This window comes from Equus przewalskii, chromosome 6 (genome assembly GCF_037783145.1).
Source record: "Equus przewalskii isolate Varuska chromosome 6, EquPr2, whole genome shotgun sequence".
NCBI classification, from domain to species: domain Eukaryota; kingdom Metazoa; phylum Chordata; class Mammalia; order Perissodactyla; family Equidae; genus Equus; species Equus przewalskii.
The window spans coordinates 41,863,880-41,881,135 of record NC_091836.1 but is presented as its reverse complement, the minus strand read 5'-3'; the positions used below and the strand labels follow the sequence as shown (position 1 = coordinate 41,881,135).

The 17,256-nt window shown below is 46.9% G+C and overlaps 1 protein-coding gene and 1 long non-coding RNA gene across 8 annotated transcripts in view; both read left to right on the top strand.

Moving 5' to 3' along the window:
* OPCML (opioid binding protein/cell adhesion molecule like) overlaps positions 1-17,256 on the top strand; it is a 1,020,156-nt gene that overhangs the window by 438,680 nt on the left and 564,220 nt on the right. The window lies entirely within an intron of this gene.
* Positions 1,791-12,448, top strand: LOC139083899 (uncharacterized). The gene is made up of 4 exons (XR_011540974.1): positions 1,791-2,037; positions 7,152-7,331; positions 8,028-8,097; positions 12,168-12,448. It is a non-coding gene; the product is annotated as an uncharacterized lncRNA (long non-coding RNA).

Here is a 17,256-nt window from a genome sequence, read left to right as displayed (position 1 = left end):
TGTTGGATTTCAAAAGTTCTTTGGTCCCTCTAGCTCCAAATTATATTACACTATGATAATGTAAGTAATTGTCTGCTGATTCTGATTGTCGCTGTCGATCTTTTATTGTGAACTAATCTTAAGCTAGGTACTTGCTTAAACATTGTTTTTTCTTTCTTTCTTTCTTTTTTTTGAAGAGGAAGATAGACCCTGAGCTAGCATCTGTGCCAATCTTCCTCTATTTTGTATGTGGCATGCCACCCACAGCATAGCTTGAGAAGCAGTGTGTAGGTCCACGCCAGGGATCCGAACCTGTGAATCCCAGGCTGCTGAAGCAGAGCAGGCAAACCCAACCACCATGCCACCGTGCTGGCCCCTAAAGATTCTTGACTGATGCTCTCTACCTCTCAGTTACCTGTAGGTTTCTTCTAGGGCAGCTTACCCCTCAATTGTTCTTTCTGACACCAGCATGGGAAAATGAGACTATAAAGAATCTGGGCTAAGAGAACACAGTGAGATGTCAAACAGATGTGTTAATTCATGTATACATATATTCAGAGAACGCCAAAACATTCATCTGCTAAAAAATGTCTCGAGCGCTTAAGTGTCAGGTACCTAAAATTTTCCTCCTTAGCATAACTCCCTTGAATCAAGTTATCCTGACAGGCCCCTCTCTGAGCACGTACATTCACACCACGTGGGGCTACAGATCAGCTGTCTGTGCCAGTAACTCACTAACAGGTATTTATCAGACATCAGAACCTAAATACGAAAGCATGGGAGAGCAGAGACTTGAATTTTGATAAAGGATGGGCTGAGCACTGGCTTTTTCTGTACCATTCATACGTAGAATGACACTGCTGCTGCTGTCAACCTCCCATATGTAAATAAAAACCCCAATAATAAGGATTTTTTTGGTTCAGATAATGACAGAAAAAAAATCACTTCCTGGTAATTTAGGGGCAAATTGTCCAAGCAGAGTGTAAGGGCTTTTTCAGCTCCCACATCCACGCCCACACTGCCCTGATTCCAAGTCTGCTCCCAACAAAGCAGATCGTCTTAAGGCCACTTTAGAGTTTCACTACTTTGGCTTCAAGAACTACGCTCAGTTATAATGTTGCGTCTGCGGCCAACACAGTCTGTCAGCATCAATCTTTGATACTTTAGTATAAATAAGTTAATCAGATCAATTTTGGTTGTGACGATGTGCTGAGAAAAGGCTTAAAAAGAGGTATATTATTTTATGATTAGAAAGGAAATACATTTTCTTTATTAAAATTAAAAAAGAAGTGTGAAAACACTAACAACATAGAGAAGAGAATAACAATCACACGTAACTCCGCCCTCAAAGATAACCGTTCTTCAGAGCTCCCCGTGCATTGCGGCACAGGCCAATCGAGCTTTGTACCTATATATCGTGAGCATTTTCCCAAGGGACAGCACATCTGAAAGGCAGGATGGACAGCACCTCACTTTGGGAATGGGCAGACCTGGGTAGGAGCCACACAGCGGGTCAAGGCTGCCCGCGCTGAGCCCTGGGGGAAGAGGGAACAGGACAGCAGGGAGGAACAGCAAAAGGGGCAATGGGAGGCTGCAAGAGGCCCCGCTCATCCACCACGCCATTTTGCCAAGGTGCCCTTGGGTATAGGAAGGTGTTTTATACAATTGATTCAAATCCCTTTGCCTCTGGGTCTTAGCTCACTCCTTGGTAAAATAAGAAAGTCAGACCAGTGTCTCTAAGGTTCCCTTCAGTCTAAGGGTTTGTTCCACTTGAAAAAGGAATTGGAATTCTGCTGGCGCTGCATTCTTCCAAGAGTTAAGCAGAGTCAAGCTTGAGAACTCCTAGATTCAAGAGTTCCCCATTCCAACCTCCAGGGAATCGCCCAAAATAGGTTAGAACCTGTGGCTATCAGAGGGTCATTGAGCAGTGATTTGCAGTAGGAAGAGTCTGGGATCCGGCTTCATAAGACCCTACTCAAGTTGATCTATCTACAACCTTTACTGGCTAGAGATCTCTGAGCAGATGACAATGACTTTGAGTCTCAATTTTTTAATCAGGTAAATGGCGCCAAATATACATACGTCAAAAGCTTGTTGAGAGAATATGTTACTGTGTGTGTATATATATATATGGCAGTGTTCTGCAATTTCTAAAGCAAGTGAGCAGCAAGGTAAAGAATAAGAACTGGGTGGTTCCTCAGAACCTAACATATAGCTTATTATTACTAATTTTTCTGTTTAATTTGTTTAGTGGTTTTACTTTTCAGATCACTTTCACTTGTATTATCTCAATACAACTTTACAAGGATGCAGGAGACACACAGAGCATGAGGTGGCAGCCTCATTTGATGGACAGATGGAGCCCCCGGGTATTCCAGTAACTTGCATGAGGATTCACAGTGACTTCCCTGTTGCTGGACACCACAGTCACAATCCACAACTGGATTTAGCCTCAGTAAAGAAAAGATGGCAAGACTCAAGTCAGGCACCCTGAGTCTGGTTCTTTGAATTAAGAAGAAACCTCGGTCAATCTCTTAGCTTCTCTGGGCTTGGGTCACTCCTTTTGCAAAACGATGGGGTGGGGCCAGGACTGGCATTTTTTAAAGGCTCTTTGCAGCACTGTTAGCCCTTTATTTTGAGTGTTGACAGAACATTTCTACTGTTTGGGGAGCCGCTGTGGTTTCAGATCTCAGGTGGTTCCCTTGTTATAGGATTGATTTATCATCCAAGGGGAATGGCCATGAGTGGGCGTGGAGGTGAGATAACTCACTCACATTCTTGTTCACCCTGGACGTGATCCCCTCCTTGATGAGCAGTGTTGTAGATGGAGCTACCGGCATCCGGTCCTGAAAGGGCAGCCCTTTCTCCAGCACTCAGAGGAAACAGTATGTGCTGCCTCTCCCTGGTCCTTATGCCCAGAGAGGACAGTTTTCTCCTGTCAGGAGGTAAGGACCACATAAAGGAGCCTTTCCCTCAGGCAACACACACCTTGTTGGAGGAGAGAGGATGCTGCCACAGGAAAGACAGTGAAGGAGACAAGATGGAGTGCCAAGCTGTCCGTGTGGGACGCAGCCTCCGAGTGCTACGGTGAAGGAGGGGGTCAGGAGGCTTCATCGGGATCTGAGGCTGAAGAGTTCAGTGGGGTGGAGGGAGAGAGGAGGGTGTTCTGGGCAGAGGAGCACAGCTGTGTGCGCATGCGGCCAGCGGGCCAGACCGTCCCACTTCTGTGCGTCCCCTTGAGGACCAGACAGCGTCTGAATGTCAACTCTGTTGCCATTCACAACCCCATCCTTGAAAGTCTACTCCAGCACCCAGTCCACACTGAGGCGACATCCAGGGAGAGGCCTTTGAGATCTCAGTGACCTGTCTGAGGAGACTGCAGACAAGTGGCCACTAACATGGCCACAAGCTCTGGAGAGTCAGCTGTGGCCACCGCACGGAGAGAAAGAACACACAGGAGAAATGCTTAAGAAGCTGTGCGTGTTTGCAGCTTTTCCACACACCCTGTGTGCCTCTGCGCTGGGCAGTGTCCTGGAGAGGGCCCATCTCAGAGGAGGTCCAGCGGCACGGCAGGTCCCTGCCCCCAGGGACACAGGCAGCAGCAGGCACATCCTCTAAGTCGTGGGCTTAGGCTCAGAGAATGTAGGCTCCATGGCAGAGATTGGAGTCTGTTTTGTTCAATGTTGAATCTGCAGCACATAGTATACTTCCAATAAATGCTTTTTCAGTAAATGAATAAAGCCTTTTTTACATCCACTGACTGCCCATTCCATGTCAGTGTGGTTACAGAGTCAGATAAGACTCCAGCCCCGCCCTCCCTGGGATGTACAGTTTGTGCAGATCTCCCTAAACGAGGTCCCTGATGTATCCCCAAGTCCCACCCATCTGTTTTTAACAGAGGGCCAGCTTCGGTGCTGCCCGTCTCGGGACAAGGACTTCACGGAGCACGTCCACAGCCTACAGTTCATTTTCCCCTCCCAGGGCCCATCTGGAATTCGGGGGTAGGGTCACTAAAGACAGATGGCGTCTGATGGCCACATGGGGACTTCAGAGACACAGGCTCTGCTGAAACGCAGCTTGCAGCGCCTACTCCCCGTTTGACCCTCCACACTGTTCTGATGCCACAGGAGACATCACCGACTGTTATACAGGTGCCAGAGAAAGGGGACTTCTGCCGTTCAGATGTGGTGAGCCCTCCCACCCACTGCTTGGCCAACGAATACCAAATGTTCACCTTGGGCCTCAGCCCAGAAGTCAGGCAGGGTAGATGCGCAGTGCTAGGAAATGCCCACGAGGGGGAGACAAACCTCCACGAATGAGCTAAGAAACAGGGTGCTGACGGGCATCCTTTCCTCTTTTCAGCCTTCCCTTTTCAAGAGCCACCTACCTTCCCTGTCCCTGTGGGCTGGAGGCCTTACTCTGTCCCCCTCCAATGTCCTGCCTGTCTCTCTCCCCCTGGACCTTACACTGCCCCCTCCAATGTCTTACCTCTCCCCCGGGACCTGACACTGCCCCCTCCAGTGCCCTGTCTCTCCCCCAGGACCTTACACTGCCCCCTTCCAATGTGCTGTGTCTCCCCCAGGACCATACACTGCCCCCTTCCAATGTCTTGTTTCTCCCCCAGGACCTTACACTGCCCCCTCCAGTGCCCTGCCTGACTCTACCCTGTTCTTCATCTCCTTTGGATTGGGGCCACTTATTTCTTCTGCTTCAGGCCTCCTCTGTACAATTGGCCCAAATACAAGGAGCTTTAGGAAACAGTCTTTTTTTTCCTTTCAAAGACTTTGAAGCAGCATCTTCCCCACCCTGTCTACAGCTGACACATTCAAGTGATCAAATCTGCTCACGGTTAGCCAGTTTGACAAAAACATCCAGGAAATTTTTCTCAATTCAGAAACTGCTTTGAAGATCTGTCTTGTATTAATGATCACAAACTGCTCTGTAAATGACCTTTTTTGAGAATGAGGCTGATGAAAACCTTACAGCATATAAATAGGACCCAGAGTCATCATTCAAATCCTATTAAAATGAGTGCTGATGCAGACGTGCTCTCTGTCTGGAGGGCTGCACCTCCCTGAGAATCTGGAGAGCCTGGGGAAGCAGCCCCTCCCCACCCTGACAGGAGCGCACTGTGCCTCTCCTCCTTGGGACAAAATGGGAAACCATCTAGTCTGTTGGGTTTAACAAAGGAGACATGAGAGGTGGAAAACGGTCCCTGGAGGGTCACCTGGGCCTGAGAGGACCACCCACTTGGCTATTTCTCTCTCCCTTTGTGTGAGACACACCGTCTGTCCTGGCTCAGAACCCTCCCCATTCTGGTTGACTGTTATAGACTAGAGCAGCCAGAAAGGGGCAGGAAGGAACAGGAGGCACTGGACCTGCCCACTGAGATGGCTGGTCTCTGGAAGGACAGATTTCTCAGCATGAGCTGAGTGAGTGACTAGAATAAAACAGGAAGACAGCATGGTCCCTAAAAACCCAGACAGGTCCAGTACAGTGATGGGCACTGGGCAGATACAAAGACGGAGCGATGGTTTCTGCAGACAGGAGGGTCCCGCAGGAGCATCTAGGAGCAGCTACACCAGGGGAGGCCACCTCTGCTGCAGGCTGGCTTCATGCAGTGGTGACAGGAGCAAGGTGGGGTCCATCCACAGAGACACTGAGGTGGAATGCAGTGCAAGAAGGCAGCGCCTCGGCAATTCCTCAGGTACCGGAGCAGTGTCTGGCCACAGTTACCAGAACTGCTGTCAATGGCCCGGCTCAGAGACAGCCTCAAACCAGAACTTCGGCAGGAGGTCAAAGCCAAACTAGCAATAAGAGTGATGCGGTGTAGCTGTTCAGGGTGCTGCTTAGTCCGCTCTGGTCTTAGTGACATGTTAAATGTAGAAGTGGGGGTCGGGAGATCTCAACTGTGTGCAAAGAAGGGATGCTGAATAGGGATCTGGGCAGGGCATGACATTCTGGGTCAAGAGCTCTACATGCATCTTTGACATGGAAATCCTAAGCTGGAAAGTAATGTATTACGAGGAAGGAAGACCCTGAGCCCTCATTTTGTCCAATCCTATCAGTAGCAAATTAAAATTTTCTGGGAAAACTTCTCAGGCCTGTTGGCAGTATGCGGGGTGATGCCATTCAGGGACTATGAGAGGGGTGCTAGGAGACAGTGGATGCTAGCTTCACTGACATCTGTTCAGGAAAGACCCGTGAGATTTAAGACAGCGACGGCTCAGCGGGTGACCAGAACCTCCTCCCGCGTGGGATTTGGCCAGGCTGGAGGAATGGAATCAGGCAGTTTGGGTGAGGCATCCAGCAGTGAGTGTGGGGGTGGGAGGGGCTTTGCTGCATCCAAGTGCGTCTTGGAGGAGACCTGGGACACGAGCGCTACAGAGATTAGACAACATAGACGCTGCAAGGGACCCTGAGCATGGGCCAGACTCAAGGGCCCCTCTAAAAGGTGTCTTTACACCCATTTCTAAGAAATTTATTCAAAACTGTTGTTAGTGTCCCTTCTCGCAGCTAAAGAAGACCCCGTGCCCTCCTCCTATTGGGCCTCCTCAAAGGTCTCGTTGAAATTCGTGAATGTTTTAATCCCGCCTCCACTCCTGATTTTACTTTCTTGTGCCATTTATGGAGGTACCTAAATGTGCAGGGATGGAGAGAGAAAAGAAACGAAATCCAGGGCCCTGTCTAATCATACTGGTGGAAAAGTGTTTGGAAAAGAGGTGAGAAGACCCCTTTTGCATAGCACGTTAAAATAATTTATGGAGAACTTCGTCCTTCCAGCTAAGGAGGTGGTCAAGATGAGAGGATAAATCTTTGAAAGAATAATGTTTTCAAAGTCAGGTTTCTTGTCCTCAGATCCTTTGATGTATGAGTGTAATAGTAGGTAGGACACATAGTGAAATATACATGAGATCGCCTGAGAAGAGAATAGCAGAGTGGAGAAATATTAGTGTTTACATCAAGACTCAATTGGAACACTCATTTCAAGATGATAGTTTGTTATGTTGCATGCAATTTAGCCCCAAAAGAATGTTTCCTTTCTGTCTCTGGGAGGTTCCCCATCCCCGCCCCCACCCCATCCCCACCTCCCACTTCCCTTCCTCACCCATATCTAGATGGAAGGAAGCAGAACAATCTGCAGTGTGATTTGCTCTTCTTTGCGGCTGCAGGTTTTGCAGATTGTAAAGGGAAGAAGGAAGAGGAGCTAGAACCTTTGCAGCCACTGCCAACAACTTGGTCAGACAATTTTAAACAGAGAGGAAATTAATACAGAGAGGACTGTTTCCTTGCAGAAAATCAACCAAAGAAACCAGCCCCAACCAAGAATATCTTCCTCGTCTCTTTCCTCGGTTTGTATCCCTCTTATAAACACGTTAGGGGCATTCAACCACAGCAACAGATAGCTGGCAGAACTCCCCCTGATGGGGGTGCTAGCTTGGTAAAAGCAGCAGCTGCTGCCCTGGAGGCAGTGATCCCCACTGGCTAAGGCAAACATGGATGCAGGCCGAGTTTGGCATGACCCTCATCTCTGCAGGTAGCCTGTACCCTGGTCAACAAGCAGTTAGTGATCGACTACTGTGTGCAGATTTCCAGGCCTCCACGTGGAGCCTTTAAAATGCTGTGCAGCCCTCTCAGCTCCTTCCTGTGCGCTCAGTGTCTTGAATGGGGGACTTCCTCCCCAGCAGGACGCCTGTTTTTCTCATGTGGCAGCTCCTGTCAGGCTGCAGGTGCCTTGGCACGGCGGAACTGGCAAGTGGACGCATGACGACGGCTTCCTCCCCTCCACACCTAGCTCTCACCTAGCACCTCCCTCCATCCCTAGGGGTGACTTTGCCCTGATCGTGGAGCAGACAGGCCTGAGCTCAAACCCGCACGCAGGTGTAAGAGAGTGGAGGGGAACTGCTGCGCTGCGTGTGGCTGCATGTAACCACGCGTCAGAATCTTGTGTTTTCAGACTCCCATGGTGCGGTGCCCAGCGATAATGAGGGAGAGCTCTGTAGTCTCTTTTTTGACCCTGGTAGTGGGACTCCTTTCTTCTTTCTTAGGAGCTATGAAACCTGAGTAAGAGAGAAGAAAAGAAGAACGGAAAGAAGAAGGAGTGGAGAGGATATAAATGTAAGAATTGGAAGTGACCTCAAAAATCCTTTATCCTAGGGGCTGGCCTGGTGGCGCAGCGGTTAAGTTCTCATGTTCTGCTTTGGTGGCTTGGGGTTCGCTGGTTCAGATTCCAGGTGCGGATATGGCACCGCCTGGTACACCATGCTGTGACAGGCGTCCCACATATAAAGTAGAGGAAGATGGGCATGGATGTTAGCTCAGGGCCAGTCTTACTCAGCAAAAAGAGGAGGATTGGCAGCAGATGTTAGCTCACGGCTGATCTTCCTCAAAAAAAAAAATCCTTTATCCTAATTTGACTTTTTTGAAGTTTAGAATGTGAGACTCAGAGAGAAGAATGTCTTAACAGAGATTCTCTGGATAGTTGGCGGCACATCTAGGACTCCAAATCATGTCTTTTGATGGTGAATATCACCAGAGATCTCATCAGAAAGGTCTGAATTTAGAAGCTGTAAAGACAATGGTGGCTGAGAAAAGTTTTCCAAACTTTTAGTTTTTACCTGAAAGCTCACATTTGAGCACTGACAACAGATACTGGCAGTTGTTTTCCATGAGGTGACTGTCTTACTTTATCCGCTTTTGAGAAAACGACTGTCAAGTACCCCAGTCTAAATAACCATAGATTGTCTGTCATTCTTTCAAGTAAGTATCACGCTCCTGGAAAACAGCAGCTGGTTCGGTTTGCAACCCAGACACAAGTGCATCTCCTGGAGACAGCATAGTGCTGCAGGCTGCAGCAAGGGCCTCATGGGGACTTCCCGCTTCTTCACACAGTATGCTAAAAGTGCTGTTCTCAAGAGATGAGATTTAGTAAAATTAATTTTTTTTTAATTTTGAATGAAGTACAAGTTTAATGAAGGACATTCCTTTCTTTCTTTCTTTTTTTGGTAAGATTGGCCCTGTTGCCAATCTTCCTCTTTTTTTCTCCCCAAAGCCCCAGTACCTAGTTGTATATCCTAGTTTTACGTCCTTAATGAAGGATGTTCTTAAGTGAAACTGGCTTTGGGGTTTTACTGTGAATGTGTGGCAGTGAAGAAGACAATGACGACTAGTATAGCTTGCTGCCCATACTTTGATTTATGCTGAGGCTCTGGCAGTTTTACCCACTATTGTTTTTGCATCATCAGTGCAAATATGCACACAATGAAAAATGTGAATAATGTCTTAATACTACTATGGAAATAGTTCTGACCTCACAGACACCCTGAAGGTCCTTGGGGACCCCCAGGAAGTTATGGATCATACCTTGAGACCCATCATATTACAGAAGCAGCTGATCCTTGGAGAACCAAAGCTCTGGGCCCAGAAACTTTTCAGATGTCTTTTCAGATAAGAGGTTTCACGGTGGCAATGCAAATTCCAAGCAGGTGCACAGTATTGATCTATGATATGATCATAGGTCTCTGAGTGACACAATGCAGAATCAATAGTGTCTACCGTTGAGTCATTGGTTCCGCAAACCCACGAGATACTCGTGGAGGAGCATTTGATTAGTTTCAATAACAAATGACACAGGTCCTTGCGAAGTTACCATGGGCCTGAAGCCCACAGCAAAGCTTCCCTGGCACGCTCATTCCCGGCTTAGCCATGGCCCCAGGGGAACAACCTAGGTCAGCGAGGGGGCAAGCAATTTGGAACCCACCTTGTTGGAATCTACCCACCCAGGCTTCCTTTGTTCCCTGAGTGCAATTGTCACCTGTTTATATTAGATGCGAAGATGTCTTGCTGTTTTGTTTTTTTGTTTAAAATTTTTAGGTTATGTATAGACTCTCAGCAGCTGACATAAACTTAGGCAAAAAGTAGAAATGAGCATTCTGCTGCCCCCTATTGGGAGATGCTGAGAAGCACAGAAAAAGAAGCACAAGCTCTGGTGGGGGCGTTTAGGGCGCTAAGATTAGATAATGCCAGTGAACTCTGAGATAGAACACCCCTTCAAGATGCTGCCATGGTGGGAGGGAGACGAGGTTCTTTCTACTGAAACGGAAGACCCTAGGAATTGTATCATAAGATAGAAATCGAGGCAAGGAGAGATTCTGTAACTCATTTCCTAGTGTGCCACATTCTCAATGGAACATATCTTTCCTATCTGCTCTGCCTAAGAATCCCCACGTTTCAGTGTATCAGATGTATCAGGATGCTCACCAACACATCAGGATTTGCCACGTCTTTGATGCTCCTTGTTCAAACTGTTCCCTCTAGCTGGAGTGCTCTCCTTTTACCCCTTTCTTTCTGAGAAGCTTCTACTCGTCCTTTATATCTCATACCACCTATCACTACCTATCTAAGATCTCCTTTCTTATGCCCTCATTCTACCTGACCGAGTCAGAATCAAGTGCTTCCTCCTCTATGTTTTGATTGCTTCATTTGCGCTATATTTAAACATTATATTATAGTTAATTATTTACCTAGCTTTATCACTCAGCTTAAAATTTTTCAAGGGCATTCAAAGATGTAAATGAGGTTTGATTGGCCAGGTGTTGGGTATATGTTGAGTAAAACAGACATGGTTCCAGTACTCAAGAAATTCCCAGTCTAGTGAGGAGGGCAGATAATTAACCTGTAAAAATAGAGTATGCCATGATGTGTTATACAGGAAATAGGCATACAGTGTTAGAGAAGAGAGACTTTTTTAGTAGTTTTGTATATTACAAACATTTAGAACATTGTCATGTACAGTGTAGGAGTTCATCACAGTTTTGCTTACTGACTGTACCGTTATTGTGCACATGGAGACTTGAGAGAGCCCTATAGAAAATTCAGTGGATTTAATGAACAATGTGTCATAAAGGGACTATTACAGACATGTGGGCAGAGTTCAGGAAGTGAACGTGTGATGGCGAAGTACTGGTGTGGGCTGTAGCTTTGAAGAGGGACCATCGAACAGGAACTGGGCTATAGGTCCGCACCTTGTCCCTCGTCTCTCATCCCGTAGCCTGCTGGGGCATTCCATTGGCCAAACCCAACCAGAAGCTGAGGGTGGGAGGCTGGCTGATGGTGTCGGTAGAGGTGCGTCTCCAAGGGCACAGAACAGGGCAGAAAGGGTGGAGAACAGAGCTGGAGGAGCAGTCCCACCAGAAGCAGAGTAACCAGCACACATGATTAAGTTGAGTTTGCATCAAATCTAGCTAGCCCTTGGCCTTGCCCAATTCTGACTCAAACTCTGTACCAACCTATGTTCTACACTGCTCCTCCTGGGGACGGAGTTTGTGTGAGGGGTATTCCCTCAGGCTCTGGAGCCAAATACTTGACATACGGCTGTGGCCACCTATGTACAGGGCATAGAACCCTGGTCGAGTAAAATCAAAGACAGGGGATAGAAGAGCGAAAGAACCAATACCTCTCCCCTGGGGGAGCCGTCCATCTGTTTTATGAAGAAAACACTGTCCGAGAATGAGATTTCACACTTACTAAGCTATATATAACAATTAAAAATTAATATAAAATTATCTGAATACTGCACAAGCTTGAGGGCCTGACAGAGATTAGGCGTGATCAGAATCAGGTTGAAATAATCAGGTAATAAGGTCTTAGATGTAAGATAAAGTTTATTTAAACCGAGTTTAAAGAAATCTTGCCCCAACTGTAAGAACAGACATTTTCCCCAGACAGTAAATATTTGGGGGAATTCCTGAAACTACTAGTTAATTTCATCGTGGATTTATGCTTTAATATGTCCTGGTTTGTTTCCACTTTCACCGAAAGAGACATTCTCTCTACTCTTGAAGATTTACCGAATCTTGGGAGAGACTTCACATTGATCTGGCTTACCCTATTGATTTCCAATTCCCCAGAGACTCTAAACAGTATTGATTTAGATATTTATGCAGCTAATCATTCTGTACTCATGTTCGCTATGCCTGCCTTTTTTCCTATTAGGACTTGGGGTAGTTTATGAAATTACAATCAATTTTGTATCATTTGTTCGGGAATGACCATAGAAGAAGTTTTAGTAATGCCAATACAGCATGAAAACTTTTTACAACTTATTCTCTGCTCCCCTCACCTCTCAACTTATTTTTTTCTCTGATCCACCATAGTTTTTAAAAATTATTTTTTCTTTTACAATAAAGGCAGCTTACTCCTGGGTGAGTCACCATTTGGAGTCTGTTCCTCTACTCTGCATTTCCAGGGGAGACTGAAGGAGACACTAGGCTCTCCAAGCTGTTATGGGAGACAGAAGACTCAGACGCCCCTGCTGCCGACTGATAAATCAGAACAATGCTTGCCTGTTGCTTTTAAATCCCTGTAAGTCTTTCATCTACGCTTGTGTGATGGTGCACCCAAGCAAGGAAGGCAGGCAACAGATAGGTGAAAATAAATAAATATGTCATCTGAAGAAAATAAGGCAGGATATAGGAGAGAGAGTGAATGAGTGTGGGAAAGAGACTTCTTTGGGGGGCATGGTCACACAAGTCCCCTCTGTGGAGGTGACATTTGAGCACAGAACTAAGTGAAGAGAAGCCAGCTGTGAGAAGAGCTAGGAAAGCAGAATTCCAGGCAGAAGAAACAGAAACAGTGAAGGCAGGGAGCAGGAGCCAGCGCCATCTGTGTGAGGACAGCGGAGCATGTCCTGTGACTGGGACACAGGGAGGAAGGGGCAGACAGGTGGCAGCATGCAAGAGGAGTCAGAGCTGAATGCAGTGCCACCCAGCACAGCACCTCGGGGGCATTTGTAAGAAGTTTGGGTTTTATCTTTGGCAGGATGGAAAACCACTGGAGGCTTTGAGGTGAAGAGGTCTGGCCTATCAGTGTTAAGGGGAAAATATGAGCTGGGGGATCCATAGGGGCTGCAGCAGTGGTCCTGTGCTTGGACGCAGGTGAAGAGGGTGGAGCAGAGGAGACAGAATCAGATTCAGAATAAATTTAAAGTCAGGGCCTGTACCCGCTGATGGGTTGGATGTGGTGACAAGGAATAGTGGAACCAAAGATGTCATTTAGGGTTTTGGCACAATAAGGTAGAAATAGCAACACCATTTACCAAGATATAGACCTCATGAGGAGGAGCAGATTTGGGGGTGGAGGAGGATGGTGAAATTAACAGGTCAGTTTTACTCATATTCTGATTATTTAAAAGCCCCTTAAGACATCTGAGTGACATTGTCGTATGGATGGTTAGATGGGGGAATCGACCTCAGGGGTAAGTGTGAGACTAGGGGCATGCATTTCAAAGACGTCAATGGTAAATACTTCTCCTAGCTATGGATTGAATGAGAAGACAGGGGAGTGAGTATAGAGGGAGATGATCAGAAGAAAGAGCAAGAGTCAGCAGAGACTGAGAGTGACGGTGGAGAGGAAGGTAGAAGAGCCAGGTGAGCAGTTCCAAGGCCAAGGGAGGAAAATGCTTCCCAAGAAGGAATATGCCCACTGTGATAAATGCTCCTGGATGGCTGAGCAAGTGAGAGAAGCTGTCATCCTTGTCTTTGACAAGATGGAGTTCATAGGTGACCTTGACAACAGCAATTCCAATAGCGTAGAGGGAACGAAGCTTGATTGGAGTGGATGGAAATCAGGGGATAGAAGGTGAAAAGTGCAAAAGAGGGCATACATGCTTTTTTAAGAAGAGTTTTATTGTGAAGGGGAGCAGGGCACAGGGCAGTTGCTGGAGGGTAGGGCGTGGAGCCAAGGGAAGGATTTTAATGTTCATGATGGTGATTATGGTAATAACCATTATCCTCATAATCATAATGACCACAATTACTGAGTGCTTCCCATGTGCCAGGCACTGTGCCAAGCATTCTCCATACATGATCTCATTGGATCTTTCTGCTAACCTATAAAGAAGCTTCCAATAGTGTTACCAGTTTAGAGATGTGAGAACAGAGGAACCGGGGTCCTAAATCTGATAAGCAATAGAACGGAGGCCCAATCTAGACCTGTCTGACTCTAAATCAGTCTCTTAAACACAGCAGATTGATGTGTTCCCCTTAAAAGATCAGCAGAAAATGAGTGAAATTCTTAACTCTACTTAGTCAAGACCAGTTTTGGCTGCAAGGGGTAGAATTCTAACTCAAATTGGCTTAAGACAAGAAAATGAGGGCATTTAATTCACGTATCTCAAAACACCAGAAGTAGCTCTGACTTCAAGTATAACAGGATTCAGGGGCTCAGACAAGGTAACTAGGATTGAGGTGCTCTGTTTCTGTTCCGCTGGGCTCTGCTTGTCTCTCGGCTGCCTTTATTCTCCAGCAGGTTTCCCCAGGTGGAGTCTCCAGCAGCTCATGGCTTACTTCCGACAGTTCGGAAAATCCGAGGGTTAAAGTCGCAAGTGGGCTGGCTCTTATTGCATTGCCATGTCACTTGCTGGGCTCCGAAACGGCTGCTGTCTCAGGGGCACGGGTGATCTCACGGACTGGGCGGGGTCACACACCTGCTTCCAGAGTCACAGGGACTGATGTGGGTGTAGAGGCTGCTCTAACAGGGGAAATACCGTGTGCTATTAACAAAAACAAGGCTACCGGACGGGCGAGAGAGAGCAGACGTCCACTGACCCGGGGATGCATTCAGACGTGTGCTCTCTTACAGACGGCGTCAGGGCATGCTCCCCAGATTCTACTGGAATATAAGTTCCAGGAGGACAGACGCTTTCCAGTACTGTTCATCAAATAAGTTCCTAGCACAGCGAATGGCGTGTCATAGGCTCAGGTTTAAAGCATCTATTTTTTTAATGAAGGACTGACTGCAAGTGCTTCTTCTGTAATGCTGCTCTGATTCACTTGATTTATTTACTTCATTTTAATTTTAGTTGAAAAGCTCTTCATGTGTTTGAAACTCATGACTATTTTTCTACCTGAAGTTTTCCTGCTCTCTGAAACTCTCGGTTTGTTTGGACATGGTGTATTCAAGTGATGTCCTGCTCTTCAGAACATGTTTTTGATGTTATTTTATTCATAGGGGAAAACCGCCTTGGTACAAAACTCCAGCCCTCTTGAGAATGTCCCCCGAGGGTAAGACCCTGATGATTTAGTCAGGATTGAAATCCCCACAAATTCTAAGGAAGCTTTTCTTTAACCCCTCGGGGGTTTATTTCCTTGCTGCTGCCTCTGTACGGGAGGCAGAGTCGGGGGAAAGACAGGCATGACAAAAAGCTGCTTGGTGTATTTGCTTCTGACACTGCAGTGCCTGTGGCAGACTATCCATCTGGAAAACTCTCAGTGGGTGGAGAGATGAGCACTGCACCATCCTGGAGAGGACTGGAAATTCTGCTCTACAGTGTGGAGAGTCAATGTGAGGATGCTGCAGGGCCTTTAATTGTATAAAAAGAAATTTGAGTTTTGTGTGATGATTGCTGAGGGAGGCTTATAATAAAAATCAAGAAGGTCAATCTTGTCCTACATGAACTTAATGTCTTCTTCCTGAACAATCATTTAGAAACTTTTTTTTTTGTAGCAAGGAAGATGGGCCCTTAGCTAACATCTGTGCCAGTCTTCCTCTATTTTGGATGTGGGACACCGCCACAGCGTGGCTTGATGAGCAGTATGTAGATCTGCCCCCAGAATCTGGACCAGCAAACCCACTCCGCTGAAGTGGAGCACAGAACTGAACCATTATGCCACTGGGCTGGCCCCTGAATTTTTTTTTTTAAATATATGCAGCAAAACCTTATGGGGAGGTATATGGAAGAGAAGCATGGCATCGTTCGTGTCCTGGATAGGAAACAGCAATCTACCACAAAGGTAAAGACTGTGGGCTCCAGAGCTGGCCTGCCTGGGTGCAGACACTAATTCCCCTTCTTTACTTCTGCGACGGCGGGCCAAATGCTGATCATCTACCTCTCGGTTCCCTTATTATAAAGTCTGGATAATAAAATAGTGCTGCCTCATAGAGGCTAGACATCAGGTGATGTAGTTAAAGCATTTAAAACAGTGCTCAGCACATAGAAATCAACATATGTGGCTCGTTTTCATCGTTATTATTTTAAATGTGAAAAAAGATGAGAATGTAAGTCTGAGTGTGTATGGAAGAAATTATGAGCTGCAGTCTGAATATTCAGAGGAAAGAACTTGCAGAGTGTGTCTGTGTGTGTACCCACACGTGGAGGAGGAGGAGGAGGAAAGGCTGGCTGGGAGACTGATCTCTTCCGCTGTGTGCAAAATATTGTAACATTCTGGGAACTGAGAGCACCTGTTGGCTGTCTTGCAAGTTTGAGAAGAGCGATTGCTCTCGAGTCAGAAATGGAATTAATGTAATGGAAAAAACCAGGGGCTGATGTGAATAGTTAAGCCTCTTAATGAGAGCATTAATATTTCCCCAATAGATTGATTTAGTGTTTCTCTTGCTGGGAGTGTTGCTCTAACTTACCTGAGCTGGACATCTATCTTGATTGCTCAGGACAAACTGCACAGGCAAAAAAAGGCTGGTAGACCGCCTAATTTCATAGTGAAAACCATAAGAAGCTCAGAAGGGAGCACTACACCCCAGAAATCATGGAATGGTCCTGAGTGGTAAAGACTTTTCAGCAAGTCATCCCCAGGCTTCACCTTGCTGTGCTCTCGTAATTCTTCTGTGAAGATGGGCTTGGGTGCTTAGCCCATTCCTCCAGCATGGGATGTGCTAGAGGTTTGTGCCGCCCAAGTTCACTGATGCCAACATTTCTTTAAGTATAAGAACACTTATGATGGGAGCAATGTCACCATTACAGGCAAACCGCTGGACAAGGAGGTTAGGGTGGTGTCTCGTCAGGGTTCAATCAGAGCGGTGGGACCAGGAGGAGATGTAGATGTATGTAAATGGATTTTTGCCAGAAATGGCTCACCCGATGGTGGGCGCTGGCTAAGCAGGTCTGAAGTTCTTAGGGTAGGCAGCCAGGAGGGGAAGTCGTGTAGGCTAGAACCCCACTGGCGTGAGCTAAAGCTTGTTGGTGGCAGTCAGGAAGGAAAGTCTGGGAGGAAGGGCAAGCAATCCTGACCCCGGTGTGGACCTCCCATAGGGAAGGCCTGCTCCTTCGTTTAAACCTTCTAACTGGTTAAGTCAGGCTTTTCATTCGGGACTTTCAATCATCTGCAAAATCCCCCACAGCAGCTCTGGATTAGCGTGTGAGTGGACGATGGGGTGTCTGTGTGCTGCAGAATAGCCGTGCCTCCCGCTGTCCTCCAGTTCCCCTGAGAATCTCCCATCAGCCAAGCCAAGTGGAAACGTGCTGGGAAGAGAATGCTGGAGGCT